Genomic DNA, 14,095 nt, shown 5'->3' with positions numbered 1-14,095 from the left:
CGCCGCGCCGTGCGCCGCACGGTTGCATTATGCCCGGGGAGTTGCCTCTCTCCTCCCTCCACGCCCTGCTAACTGGCCTTCCCGGAGGTGAGGGGGCGTTATTCGCGCTCTTTTCCACCGGACCGTCCTCTCTCCCCTCCCTCCGGTGCGTCTCCCCCCTTTCCCCCCTCGCGTTTAAGTGTCCGTCCTTTGGAAGTAACGGGTAGGGAAAAATAGGACCGTTTGGCAGCTGTCAGGGCTGTAGCCTGAGTCACAGGCTGACAATCCTCCTGCAGACATTGCAATGGGCTTGGCTTCCGCCCTCAGATCTCGACTTCCTCGTTAGGTTTGGTCTGTACAGTGAAGCCAGGAGAGAGGGAGGAGGGAGTGACAGGGCAAGATGAAGCTTGCAGTAAAAACTCTTGCAGATAGCTTGTGCTCTCAGGCATCACCTCCAACCGAGTAGGAAAAGTTCTCTGGCTTTTAGTGATATCGTTACCAACCTGTCTCCAGTAGGTGTGGAAAGTAACAAGTTTCATAGCCCCCGAGGGTGGTGTGTACCCAGGGGGTTTAATAAGGGTTTGCCTAAACACAGGGTGAAATGAGTTTTAAAGAGATAACATGCTTGTGGTAATAAAGTGGAATTTTTCAGCGGTAAACTGCATTGGTTGGGAAGCTCTTCATACAATGGCTGTTAAATTCCCCTTTTTTTTTCTCCTTACAATTCCTTTCCTTCTTCCTTCTTTTTTCCTCCTCTTGAAACACCGTTTGTGCTCTTCATCTTTCTCCTTCCATAGGTTTTTCTTCTGTGTCCTATGTCATGATGTCCTGAGCCACACTCCATCAGAGCGGACTAAGAACCTAAGCTTTTTTTCTAACTGAGCAGGTCTGTCAATCTCTCCAGTAATGCATTAAGAAATGTGTGCTTCAAACTTAAAGAGATGTTGTAATAGGTGGACTTTGGCCTGCAGACTATGGTTTCTGTGCCTCTGCCCTACACTATAAAGAAATATAAGTTAATTTGCATGGAGGCTGTTGAACCATGGCTTGAAAGATTAAATTACGCATCCTTAACTCTCGTATACATCTCCTATCCATAAGCCTAGATACGGTAACGTTGTTTTAACTCCAGAGTAACAGCGCTCTAATCAGTTACTGCTTGTGTAAAGATGCTTTTGAAATTAGTCACTAGGTAGCAATATGACTTAAGTTCACTTATCCGTGGCATTCCAGTAAAAATGGAAAATCACGGTGCAGATATGTATTGACTCATAGATGCACTGTCTGCAACTGTAGCGTCCTCTCCCAAAGTTTAAATGAGATAAGCAAATATTCTTGTTAACTAGAAAGTTATAATGAGGGGAAAGCAATTGATAAATGTAAGCGGAGCTGCCTTTAGCACAAAAGAGTTTTGAAGTTGTTAATCACAATTGCCAAAACTGTAGAAACACAAGATTGTGCTGCTAATCTGACCTTGTAAAAATAACTAGAGTGAAATCACGCAATGATTCTGTGAAGCTCCATGTCAGGTGGACCTGTTTAAATTGATGTGTTCTCCCTCTTCATGGCTTTATTTGTTGCACGTACTCATAGCGTGTGCACTGGCCTTCTGGACACGGAGAGGCAAAATTTTCAATAACTCTAAGGTAGCTGCAAAATTGCTAGCAGTGGATAGAAACGTGGGTCTGAACTTCTCATATTTACTGACCTGGAACCTCAAAGTGAGTATGACCAGCACCAAGCTGGTGAGTTATGTGGTTCTTTTTGTAGTATGGTGTCATCTCTTGGATGCTTGACTTGTATAGCCAAGATCTGATTTTGGAAGCTCTCTGGAGAAGAGACTTTGACCTCAAAGTTTGCTCTGCTGGGTAGCGTGTGGCTGTTTCTGTATAAACAAGAAGACTAAATAGCCAGGATCTGTCTGTCCCAGAAGAATGGGTGTAGAAACTGAAGGCCTTTATGGACTTTGTTTGCATAGATTGTTAGGATATTCCTACCCTGGTTCTGGGATTTTTTTTTTTCTTTCAAGTTAGTCTCGTAAGAAAAAAAATTGCCAGGGTGATATTTTCATCTGAACAGAAAAAGAGTAAGCTGTTTTTCATCATTTCCTCTAGGTGAATTTTGATATACTTGAGAACGTTTTAAGAGGACAAATAGGTTGTGAGAGCTACACCATAATCTTTTAGGTGAATCTAATGAATGAGGAGTAATAATACTAATAATTAAAAAAAGTATAAAATACTTGTCCAGTAAAGTTTTGGGAAAGAGATTAGAAGAATTTCTCACTTAGGAGGCTGAAATAATCTGTGTTGTCCAGCACATTATTTTGGTATTATGAAAAATGTTGGAGAGTGTTCAAACTGTGTAGCGGGTGGTAGCTCTAATACTCATGTTTGAGTTGAAAACTGTCTGGTGGAGTCAGATGCCACAGGTGCTTAAATCTCTTTGCAACAGTACTTGGCACTGCAAGTATTTCTACTACAAATGCCGAGACTTACATTTACCACTGCAACAAACTATCTTGAAAACTTGAACCATTATTATCTTGGCAGGTCTTTAATGTACTAAATGCTTATAAGAACTAATAATTTAGAGGTTAGTCCTCTGTCAGACTGTTCACATGCAGGTACAAGGGAATGTATGTATATTGGCATGGCTACTAACTACATGAAAATATACTTCAGTTGTACTGGGAGATTAAAGTAGTCTGTCTATACCCAAAAATTCAGGTTTTGTTCTGTTAATCTCCAGGATACTGAACAGATGGGACAGGACACATGTCATAGGTATTGTGATTTCTGAGCTGATTCTGCTGAATCTTCTGCTTCTGCCCCCATCCCTAGGCTCGTGTCTTGCCCAGATTTATGTCACTTAAGAATTGGTATGACTATAATAGGGTGAGATTGTAAGTGGACCCACTGGAGGTACAGGAACGCATCTGGTTAATGCAAGGTTTACCAAAAGGGGAAGTAAAAGTTGAGGTTGTCTTATCCCCTAACCCTCTGTACTACATCTGCTTTCTTGCCTGGTAACTTCAGGTTATTGGATAATGTGCTGAAGCTAACTGATGACTAAAGTGTATTTCGGAGGCCCAGAGTTAGTGTGCACATCTACTAAAAGGTGTCCAAAACTTTAATCCTGAGTGTATGATTTAGTATGGCTTTGTTTGTTTGACTCAATAATGCACTCGCTGCCCTCTAACGTCCATTTTTATCTTCGATTTCTCGTATAAGTATCTTATTAGTCTTTGTTTTCTTAGTTTATAACTGAGGCACAGCTGTTCGTATGTTAAATAGAGAAATTGTGTGCCTGATGTTAAGTCTTTTGTGGGTTGGAACAAAACTATAATAGCATAGGATTGCCTACAGCGGCATTGTTTTTGCTGGCAATTGCTCTAGCTTAATGGTGGCTTGGTGACCTTGTACCTTAAATTTCTTTTCAGTTTAAGCACACCATGGTTCTAATTGAGTTTCCTAGTGCAGAAAGAGATGGAAACTAGCAACCTGATTTAAATAGAGTATGATGAGACAAAAACACAAATGCAACTTCAGCCCTGGAAGCTGATGCAAATGGGTGTTGTACAACTAAATGAAATGCATCAATTTACAAGTTCATTTTAATTATGGTTTATCCGCTTCACTTTTTTCTTTAGCAGCTGTGAGAACTTGTTCTGAGTACTTGAAGCGGTACTCTCAACACTGATTCGTCTCACAATCCTGGGCTACTGTAGTGGCTTAACATCTTCTGACCTCACTCCAACCCAGTTGTGTTCAGCGTAATTGACTAGGCCCTGTTTTCAGTTAATGGCCCTTTGGTCTGGTACTGTTCAGCACAATACGTTGCCTTTCTGAGCATCCTAAAAAGCTTAAAGAAATAGTAGTGTCTACAATTTTCCAGTAATGGAACTGGGATTGATTTCATTGTACAATACTTCGGGAGCTAGTACTGCTAAGTCATGTCCTTTTTGAACACGGCAAAGTGGCAACTGTAAAATTGATCTAGCATACTTGTCTACTGCAAATTGTTTCTTATAGAAGTATTACAAATGTATTGCTGTTAGATGCAGAGAGGTATAATGAAATATAACTCTGCATACTGTGGTTTGACTCATGACCTCTTAATGAAATTTATACCTCTAGAGTTTTGTACATAGGGTTTGGATTCTGCTTGTCTTCATGACTAGAAATTTAAATTTCTCCTAATGCATGTATGCTGACTCTACTGAGAGTAGTAAATAAAACCACATGGATGAATGAATTCGGTAAACTCAAGCTAATAATTAATATATGTTGAGGGAAACTTAACTTGGAAATCTGTATCATAAAGTCGTCTTAACTGATGAATACTTGTATTCATCAAGAACTACCATTTTAATGAGTCTTGGCAGGAAATCCATTGTGATATATGCCTCAACACAGAAGTGGAGTTCTGATTTGAATGAAAGCAAAGTAGGCATTCAAACTTGCAAGAAAAGAGGTTTAGAGAAATTTTACAGCTCAACTTTGACAGTCCTGTGCAGTCAGATTTTTTTTTTTCTGTTGGGCAGCTTCCTGTTTAAAATCTGAGATTTCAAGCATGCTCTTATAAATAGTTTACTTCCCTCTTTATTGTTTGCAGTGATGAGAGTGCATTCATCTGTGTTTTTCTTTTAAGGTCAAGACTTCACCAGTTCACTTGAATTTAGGCTTTTTTTAATCAACCTTGGAGGTGCAATAGATTTGACTTTGGTTGAAGTCTGTTGTGGCCAACACTAGTTTTACTGACGTACTTAGAGTTGATTTAAATATCCAAGAAAAAAAAAAAAAGGAAACACTGAATTGAACTTAGAGCAAAACTTCAATAAAAAATTTAATTTCAGTTGCTTCTGTCTTTTTCTCCAAATGTGACTTACAACAGTGTCCTGTTTTTTGCTGTTTTATCAGTTTGTAGGTAAATTTTTAGTCAATAAGCTCTTTTTGGCGTGACTGTTACGCTGTAGGTCTGCTTGCCATTTAGTGCAAGAGATTCCAGTCCTGCTGTGCTCTGAATCAATAAAATCAATTATTTTGAGAAAAGTGTGAGTACAAAGTAATTTTTATTGGTAGTGTTTCTTTTTCTTAAATTGATAGTCTATCTTAGGACTTAGGCATATTCGAACAAATATAAGATGCTTAAATGTAAGAAGTTGGCAACAAATACTGAATGTAAATCTGAAGTCAAACCAATGAACTGGATGAGAAAGTTCCTGGCTAAACACTTGGAACTAGTTGGTTGATGAGGTAAATTGACTTTTGACAGGTTTTTTTATGTAGATGAAGAAAAATACTCTCTGGCTTCTGTTTTGGCCATGTCATTCATAGTTTAAAATGCAGAGGAAGGTATTGATATTTTTTTTCTTCTGTTTTTCGGGTGGTTGGAGGGGGTGGGTGGCTGTGTTTTTTTCACTGTGTTCAATTAGTGGAACACATCAGAAAGGGTGGATTTGAGATGAAAGTATCAGAAACAGGCAGTTTAATTCATAAATTGCTGATTGCAGATAACTATCTAGAAAACAATTTTAGTCACTTTTTGCTTGTAAATGCATCTGAAGTAATCCAAGAAAAACATTTTTTTGTATTAATGGAATTTTATTTTTTTAGCAAAATACCACTTAATATATTTTATTCTTCATAGATGTTGTTCAGATGTCTTTATTTCTGTTGTTCAGAGATAGAGATGTTTTTATCTCCTTTTGATATCAAGTAAAATGTATTCAGACTTTACAGAATTGTTTAAATGAATGGATATGGGAGTATGGGTACAGGTATATGGTAGACTATTTAAAATAATTAAGTAATTGGATACTTGAAACTGTCATGTTTCAAATGGACGTGTCTGCTTACTGACAAAGGGAATTTTCTTCCTTAGAGGAGCATAAGTACAAAAAAGATTTCTCCACAGGCGCAAAAACTCTTTAAACTGTGACTTAAGATTTGTGACTGAAACCAGTTCACTTAGCTTTTATTGTCTGGGTTGTATTGCAGTATGAATGTTTATAGCAGATACGAAAGTCTTTGACCTTTCATTACACAGTAAATTATTCTGAATTGTTTTAATGGCCCTTCCCAAGTCAGAGTTTTGCGTAGATGAACTTGAGCTTGCAGTTTAATGCAGTATATGATGGGAAATGTAAAATGAGAACACACAAATGTGATGAGGAAGATGTATTAGTCATAATTGTGCTTTAAAAAAGGAGTTGCCATTTTATTGGACAAACTGGTGTAACTTCTAAAAATTAAGTATTTACATATTGTCTGCATAGCACTGGCATATACATGTGCATAGTCAGTATACCTTCTTCCTCTACATAGTGGGAGTTAATCTTTTTACATGGCAAATTCTAAGTTTTGTCCTAATGGGCAGAACTAGTAGATTTTAGTAGATTTTAGTTCTTTAATGCTCTAAAAACTTGATGTGGATTTAACTGATAAGTATTACCACACTGTATTATGCCAATTCTGTCAGGAAAAAGTACAACTGCAGTAATGGTTCAGGTCTTGCTCGTGTAGTTAAGGAGAAGAATATCATAGAATGGTTTGGGTGGGAAGGGGACCTTAAAGATCATCTAGTTCCAACCCCCCTGCCATGGGCAGGGACACCTTTCACTAGATCAGGTTGCTCAAAGCCCCATCCAACCTGGCCTTGAACACTTCCAGAGAGGGGGCATCCACAACTTCTCTGGGCAACCTCTTCCAGTGTCTCACCACCATAGCACTGTAGTGTATATGGTTGTGGAGAACGTTGTTAACTATGGTGGAAACATGTGAAACAGTTCTGCCACTCTATGGTAAGTGTTTCCTTATGTTGTTTTTTATCCTGCTATGCCAGAAAGCAAAATTTTGTTGGAAACTTCCAAATTACATTTGCCTCCTCTTATTGGCACTGTGGAATGTCATAGTACATCAGTCTTCTGTCAGAGGGGATAATTTTCTTTTTTTCCAAAAAAGTCTTTTCCTGTAATGCCAGAATAGAGAAAATTGTATATGCCGTATAGCCATGATTGTAACAATTCAGACTAGGTTCCTACTTCAAGTGCCCTTGCTTTTACTCATTTCAGATTGGAAGATGGGTCCTTTCTTCTCCTTTAATACAAAAATCAGTGCTTCAGGAGATCCAGGCAGGAGGGCATGGTTGGGTGAATTCTAAAATAAGAGGTGCCTAATGCTGTTCCTTTTTAAAGATTGATATATTTGACATTTAGAGAAGACAGGGTAGGTCAGGAAAGGAACAAGCTAGCCAGAAAACGAGCATGAGGCTGAGGTGTACGGACTAGGCAAATGTTCCTTGTGCGCTCTGCTTCACCGGGGGCTTTCTCTAGAACATTAGTTATAATGGATAGCTAAGTAAGGAGCCACAAAGCTGTGCAAGACCTTGAACGCAATAGGGAAATGTCGCAATTGGAATGTTTCAAAGTTTTTCAGACCATCTTGAACTTGATATTTATGCTCTGCAAGGTTGTTTTCAGCCTGGCCTCCGTATACATCCTGGAGCTTAAAGCTATGTAGCTTTTCTTTCAGTGTAGGAGTTGCTGTTGGTCTCATGTCCAGAAAGAGTCACTCTCCTCCTGCCCCCTCACCTCCAAGATCACCTTCATAAACAGACGTAGGTCCTCTTAATGAATCTCTGCGTATAGCTAGAAGAGTTGAGAATCAAACTTGGACCCTGTATAAAGGTCGTAGACTTCTCTGTGCCAGGGTTTTTGCCTGCCATCCCTATAGCTGCTGTTAATGGTGGAGCAGAACTATTTGAAACAAGAATAAAAATATGAGATATAGCAGAAGGCTGTTTGTACACCGTCATAGTTTGGCACAGTAGGTTGAGCTGTAAGTTTCTAGAGAAACGTGGTTCCCTGCTGCAATGTAAAAATAATCTTTTTAAAAATGGTTTGCCAGACGTATTTGCACTGATTCTTGGTTCTTTCCAATATGAGCTGGAAGAAAATTAGTATTATTGATGCTGAGATCAAAGCAAGTTCTCAGTTAATGTAAGCAAGAATAATTGCTCCTGTAAGGTGACTTTATCTTAGCCACATACATGCTAAATATGTCTCTAAAAGAGTGAACCAGAACCATATTTTTCTTCTCTGTATTTAGGTATAATTGTTTTATTCCTTGTTCCCTCTTGCAATGAAATTAAACCTGGAGTTGACAAAGGTGATAGGGAGTGCTAATTGATATAGAACTATGTATTGGAACAGCTGCCTTACACTTCAGTGCCCCAGAGAGTTCTTGGCAGATATCTTTTTAGCTTTAAATCAGAATATTAGGGAAGGGATGAAAAGTGACCCTGAGATAACAAGGACAGGCTGAAACTTTCCAAGCTCTTCCTCCCTCCCTTCCTCATGCAATGTCCCTAGGGAATTCTGCATGCCTGTTCAGAACTTTTGCAGTCCATTATGCCTCCTGAAAACAAGTCTTCCAGCAAAACAGCTTGAACAGTAGGGATGGGCTGCAGTTTTCTGAACTACAGCTGTCTCCTTAAGTGGGATTACTTCGCTGAGTGGTCACAAAGAATGTGTTCTCCCCGTGGAATGTTTTCCTTGCGGGCACACTGTCTCTGGAAGAGGAATTCTCTCCTCTGCTGAGAAGGCATGTACTGTATGTGCACTAATGAGAAACAACAGTTGCAGAAAGTATATTATGCAGGACTGTAAACTTTGAATATTTATTCAAAGTGAATGGGGTTGGGTGGCAGCCAGCATAGCTTTGTCATGCTAAAGACTGGACTTGAAATCAACAGAAGGCTACCCTCCCCCTCCCTAAACCAGTGTTTGGTATGTTTAAACAATGTGCACAGGCTTCATAGAACTGATTAACTTTATTGGTGCCATGTACATGGTAATGTGTCTTTGCGTCTCACTGAACTGAGAAGGTGCAATTAAAATAGGGGCAAGCATACCCTCCTTAGCATTAACTTAGGAAAGCTATGCCTGGCCATATTTGCCCATAACCGACAGTGGTTAATTTCTTTATGGTATGCAGTGTGGTGGCCCAAGATCGTTTCTGTGCTTGTATAGCTGGTGGTGAAGCCTGCGTGATCCTGTTTTCACTGTTTGGTACCCAAAACTAGCCTCTTCAGGTTGGCATTAACTTATGTTACATCTACATCAGCTGTGCTTGTTGCTTCTGTTCTCCCAATCTTGTTATTCATTTGAACCCAGTGGAGAGAAAAGGTGACTACAAAGTGGCATGTAAGGACAGTGTCTTACTTGTATATGGCTTTGTGGCCTTTGCAATTTGCCATGGAAAGTCCCAGCTTCACAGAGCAAACCTCCTGTGTCAGCTGTTACAGTAGAATATGCAAGTGCTGCTTCACACATACCAGAAAGCTGTGCTTGACAGCTGATGAAGAGAGCTGGACACACAAACTGAGAAACATTTCACGTTCACTGTTCTGAGGATACATGCCAGGTACCTTTAGGCCACCTGGATGATACAGAATTCCCTTCAGCTTCTTTCTTCTGTCTTATGTGTAAGCCTGGTCACTAGATCACTTTTGTGTAATACAGGTATCATTTATACACTAGGTAAGTAGATTCTTCCTTCTTGATTTTTGGAGCCCTGTGCTTACAGAGAAGGCACTTTAGTGCTCTACCTTGAGTTTAACTTACAGTAATAAACACGGTAGCTGGCAAGTCTGGGCAGCACTACAGTCAAACTGAATATGCAACAATAATTGCCAGCAATCTGCATTCCAGTTGTGAAATAAATCTTTCAACAATGTATTGTGTGCGTCAGACTGTGACTAGAGAGGAAACCAGTGAACTACAGTAGCCTAATAGCAATCACGAATCCCCAATAAAGCTGAACTAGAAGAAATGAGTCTGCGTGGCAGCATGGCATTCTGAACAAAAAGGGTAAGTGTAGCTGAATGCCTTCAGCTCAGGGGGCTATCTGTGAGGGGAAGCATAAATTGCAAACTCGTGTACTTGCCTGATTCTTTAATGGGATAATTGAAATTCATGATTCTTGAGTTCAGCCTGAAGCATCAGGCACTGGTGTGTCACAATATACTGAACTTGAGAAACAAGCAGATATAACCGGTCCATCAGTTCAGCTTCCTGCCAGCTTTTCCCTTTCCCTTCCTCTCCCCCTCCCTCCTGAGACTCATTTCTCACCCTTAGTGATTCAGACTTCAGTTTTTATATAGGTGTTACTTACAAATTGGAGCAGTTTATGCTGACAAACTTCGCGGTTTTCTTTCCCATAAACATCCTGGCACGTGGAGCTGATAAGTGTCAGCCTAGTATGTCCTAAACAGTGGAGATCTGAACCATTTCTTACTGAAAACAAGGGAATTATAGTTGTGGTGGGTTTGGTTTTGTTTTTTAATGTTGTCAGTTCATGGTCACTGTAGGCAATCTGGCCACTGAAGTCTATTTACTGTGCTTTCTATCTGCACTTAATGCAACTGTTTCTGTTGATTTGATGAACTGTATTCAGCTGGCTGGGGAAAGTGAAATAGTTGAGTTTGCAAAAATAATGCAAGTATTAGCTGTTCAGATTGCACGCTTAACAAGGATTCCTGTCATATGAATGTTACTGACTAAACTTAGTTTGAATCATTAGCTTCTTCTCAAAGTCAGATTATATTTTAAATGCTGTGTATTAACAAAGAACCAAGTTTCTTCACTGAGGACAATTTAGTTGTAACTGAAATGGAACTGTAAGTGACCGGTAGTGCTGTAATTTTCTAGTGTAAGAGTCTTGTCTTGCCTGTAGAAATGGTGTACATTCCTTTTGCTCTGTGTAAGGGCTTTTTGTCTTGTATGCCATACTCTCGCAACCTGCTGAAGGTAAGCCAGTTTGGAAAATGGCATGGGAACTGTGTTCCTGAAATACTTTTAAAATGTGAACTGTATAAACAAAGGGAATTACCTTCTTTTAGTCTAAATGTGTTTGCTATTTATTGTTCATTCTTTTTGTCACCCTGATCTTTAGGGTAGTTCCTCTTGCACTGCTAGTATAAAGGCCACTGGACAAACCATATGGGGGGATCATTTCATGTGGAATCTCAGAAAGTTTTTATAATGGTGCCTTACTGGTGGATATGAAGCAGAAGAAAACTTCTTGTAATTATCCACATATGTCCCTTTTCACGCAGGCTGTCTTATAGCAGAGTTCTGAAATTATGATCTGAATCAGTAAGTATACAGTACATGTATCTGGCTATTTTCTGTTCTCTATAGCCCAGTATTTCACAAACTTCTCATAATTCATTAAAGTAGGGGAATGGTTTGTGATTAAAGCTGTCTATTTCAATGTAGTAATGCACCTTTGCTAATAATGAGGCTGAAGCCTAAAAAGAACAGTGTGGGGACCCCTACTTTAATGGCGGTTTGGGTAACTCAAACTGAAAGTGCTTTCCTTGCCTAGCTAGTGCTCTAATACTTCTTAGTAAGTGTGATGCTTTAACTGTTGCCATTAATGTTCTTCTGAGTATATTAATTCTATTTCTATTTCAACCGTTACCCCGATAGTTTAGCATAGCCCAAGCTCATCTTACTGAGCAGTGGCTCAGTCCCAGAAACAATTCTGTGGCTGCTGACAGAGTAAACATTGAGGGGGGGAGGAATAATACAAATAGTTCTGGAAAATTAAATTGCAAACAGATAATGTTCTATGCTTTTAGCAGTTGCAAAACACTGTAATCCAAAGGAAGGGACCTTATAGCAGGGGCAGCTTTTGGACCTTTCCAAGCTAGACAAGGTATTTGCCAGATTTTTGGGAAGCACTTGATACTTCAGGGAGAGGAGTGTGTGAAGTGTCTCATAATTCAAGCCTTAAGGCTATGAAATTGTAGGAGGCTAAGGCAAGCTTCTGTCCATATGATTGTATTCAAATGAGGGGTTTGGGTAATTCTGCCTAGTTCAATGGGAATGCATGGCATCTTAGCTTAATTAAACAGTTTAATTTGTTCATCTCAAAAGAATGCAGGGAAATATGTATGTAAAGGGTTCTTGAAATTTTTTTTTTTAAGGTTGGACTACATATTAATGTCTTGGTCCTGTCCTATTCATGACTGTAGAGATCACCTTGCCTCCATCTGTAACTGTATGGCATCTTTGTGGGAACTATGTAGTTAGTAAAATGGCAAAAGAATGTCTTTTGGCACCTGAAATAATGGAAAACAAGCAGCGTTTGACCAGCCTGTTCCTCAGACTGCTATGAACCATAATAAGGGAGCATACTGGGTTAACAGGGAAGTGACTGTAGTATTTCATTTTTGGAAACAATACTAGGAAGGAGGCATTTAAACTCAAAGCAAGGACGGTTTGTCTTCTTACCTATAGACTGGTATTGCATCAAAAAGAATATTGTTAACGGTATTCTCATCTGACAGTTGCACAATAGCCATGTAAAGATAAATGTCCTTGCCCCACATAATTATCTACAACCAAAATGCAAACTAGGCAAACAAATTGCTTCCTAATTTGTTCCTAAAATGGTAATGACTTGCATTCATTGTGAGTTGCTGTAAGTCTGCAAGAGCTTACTGGACTTACTTCCTTGACCACTTAAAGGGTTTGTAGAAATGCCCAGTGAAATGCAGCATAAGCTAGGAAGCTAAGTTTTGGAGCCCATGAGATGGAACTTGCTGAATCTGATTCCTCTGGTAGTGTTCTTGTGGAGAAGGCAAATTAACGGTTGGTTTGTGGTATTGCTAGTTTAGAGGCCCTGTGGGTTAGAAGTCAGCCTCGAGAATAGCACTAATACCATGTTATCTTAGTGTGATCCTCCAGTTTTTTAGTTCTGGTACCTGAGGATTCTTCTCTTCTGGAGCATATGAAAACTAGTTTGAGATGGTGAGAATAAGACTGCTGCTGCCATGCAATAGGGCAATTTTCAAGTCTGAAGTTTGAGGTACAGACCATCTTTGAATCTCCTCACTATTTAGTAGTACTGGCATAAAAAACTTAGTGTCTAGTGAGATTTTAGAATAGCCATGTTAGGTTCTTTCTCACTGTGATAGCTGTTGTTTTCAGTCCTGGGAATAAAAAGGGATAGATGCTATAGAATGATCCCCTTAGCGGCTAAAGAACATAGCCTTGCTGTGTGCGAGATAATTCAGGGGTTCCCCTCCTGTAAGGGATTTGATTAACCTCTCTGTAGCTATGTGCTTTCCTTAGTTCTCTTCAGATCTAGAACTGGTTGGAATACCCCTTGAAAGATTTCTTGTGGTCTTATGTACTTCTTATCCAAAAAGAATTAGTCTTTATCTCAGAATGAATCTCCAAGGTGTATTGAATGCATGGGCTTTAACAGTAAGGAAGTGAGGAATATGTTTCAGTGTAATGTAGGACACTTCAGATGGCTGGTTACTTAGGATTCCTCAGGAAATGATGAAACTGAATTTAGCTGAAGCGTACTGCCTCTGTGTCCTGCCTGATTATAGCCAAAAAAGGCAACTGGTTAGATTCTGGGAGTTGCATAGGCAGGAAACTGTGTAACGGAGGGTAGAGCACAGCTGTTGCCTTGCCAAACCTGATACAAATCCACACACAATTGAATATTTCTTTTTTTTTTTTTTTCCCTTTCCCCTCCTTTCCTCCACTCCCTTTTCTTAACCCTTTGACCACAACCTGCAGATGATACTCCGCAATGTCATGGAGTCTCAATATCTTTTGTTGAATTGTTAGTCTTTTCTATTTCCTACATACTCTGTCAGGCTAGCTGTTGTAGTGTGATCTTGGAGCTCTCTTGACAGCTCAAATTTTTCATGGCAGCCTCCTCATTGCTACATCTTATTTCTACAACAAATCTCTTCACTGTTTTCCCATTAAAATCTGGATTTTCAATAAAAATATGAAAAGCCAGGGAGAAGGAGTTGCTCTGAGAATCACCGTTGTGGTGACTGAGGTGGAAGTGTCAGTGACCCTGTGGGGAAGGAAAGATGAGGTAAAGTGTGGGATAGCTGCTTGGCATATCCTGTAAGGATTAAGACAAAGACTTTAAACTCAAGCTGAAGGAAACTATTATTTATAGAGTAATTTTCTCTTTGTTTGCTAAAGAATTTTTGACTGTGAATATATGGCTATCCATACGGACTCTGGCACAAAGTTGCATACCACCTACAGCGATACATTTGTTGAAAGGAA

General features: G+C 39.5%; 1 protein-coding gene across 1 annotated transcript in view; it reads left to right on the top strand.

Annotated features, from left to right (window-relative positions):
- Positions 1 to 779: 779 nt before the first annotated feature.
- MYH9 (myosin, heavy chain 9, non-muscle) overlaps positions 780 to 14,095 on the top strand; it is a 70,059-nt gene continuing 56,743 nt past the window's right edge. Inside the window, exon 1 of the mRNA XM_009332612.1 lies at positions 780 to 865. The gene's annotated coding sequence lies outside the window, so the exon portion shown is untranslated. The remainder of the gene's footprint in view (positions 866 to 14,095) is intronic.

This window comes from Pygoscelis adeliae, unplaced genomic scaffold (genome assembly GCF_000699105.1).
Source record: "Pygoscelis adeliae isolate BGI_AS28 unplaced genomic scaffold, ASM69910v1 Scaffold399, whole genome shotgun sequence".
NCBI classification, from domain to species: Eukaryota; Metazoa; Chordata; class Aves; order Sphenisciformes; family Spheniscidae; genus Pygoscelis; species Pygoscelis adeliae.
The sequence above is the reverse complement of the archived record's forward strand: the minus strand, read 5'-3'. Positions and strand labels throughout refer to the sequence as shown.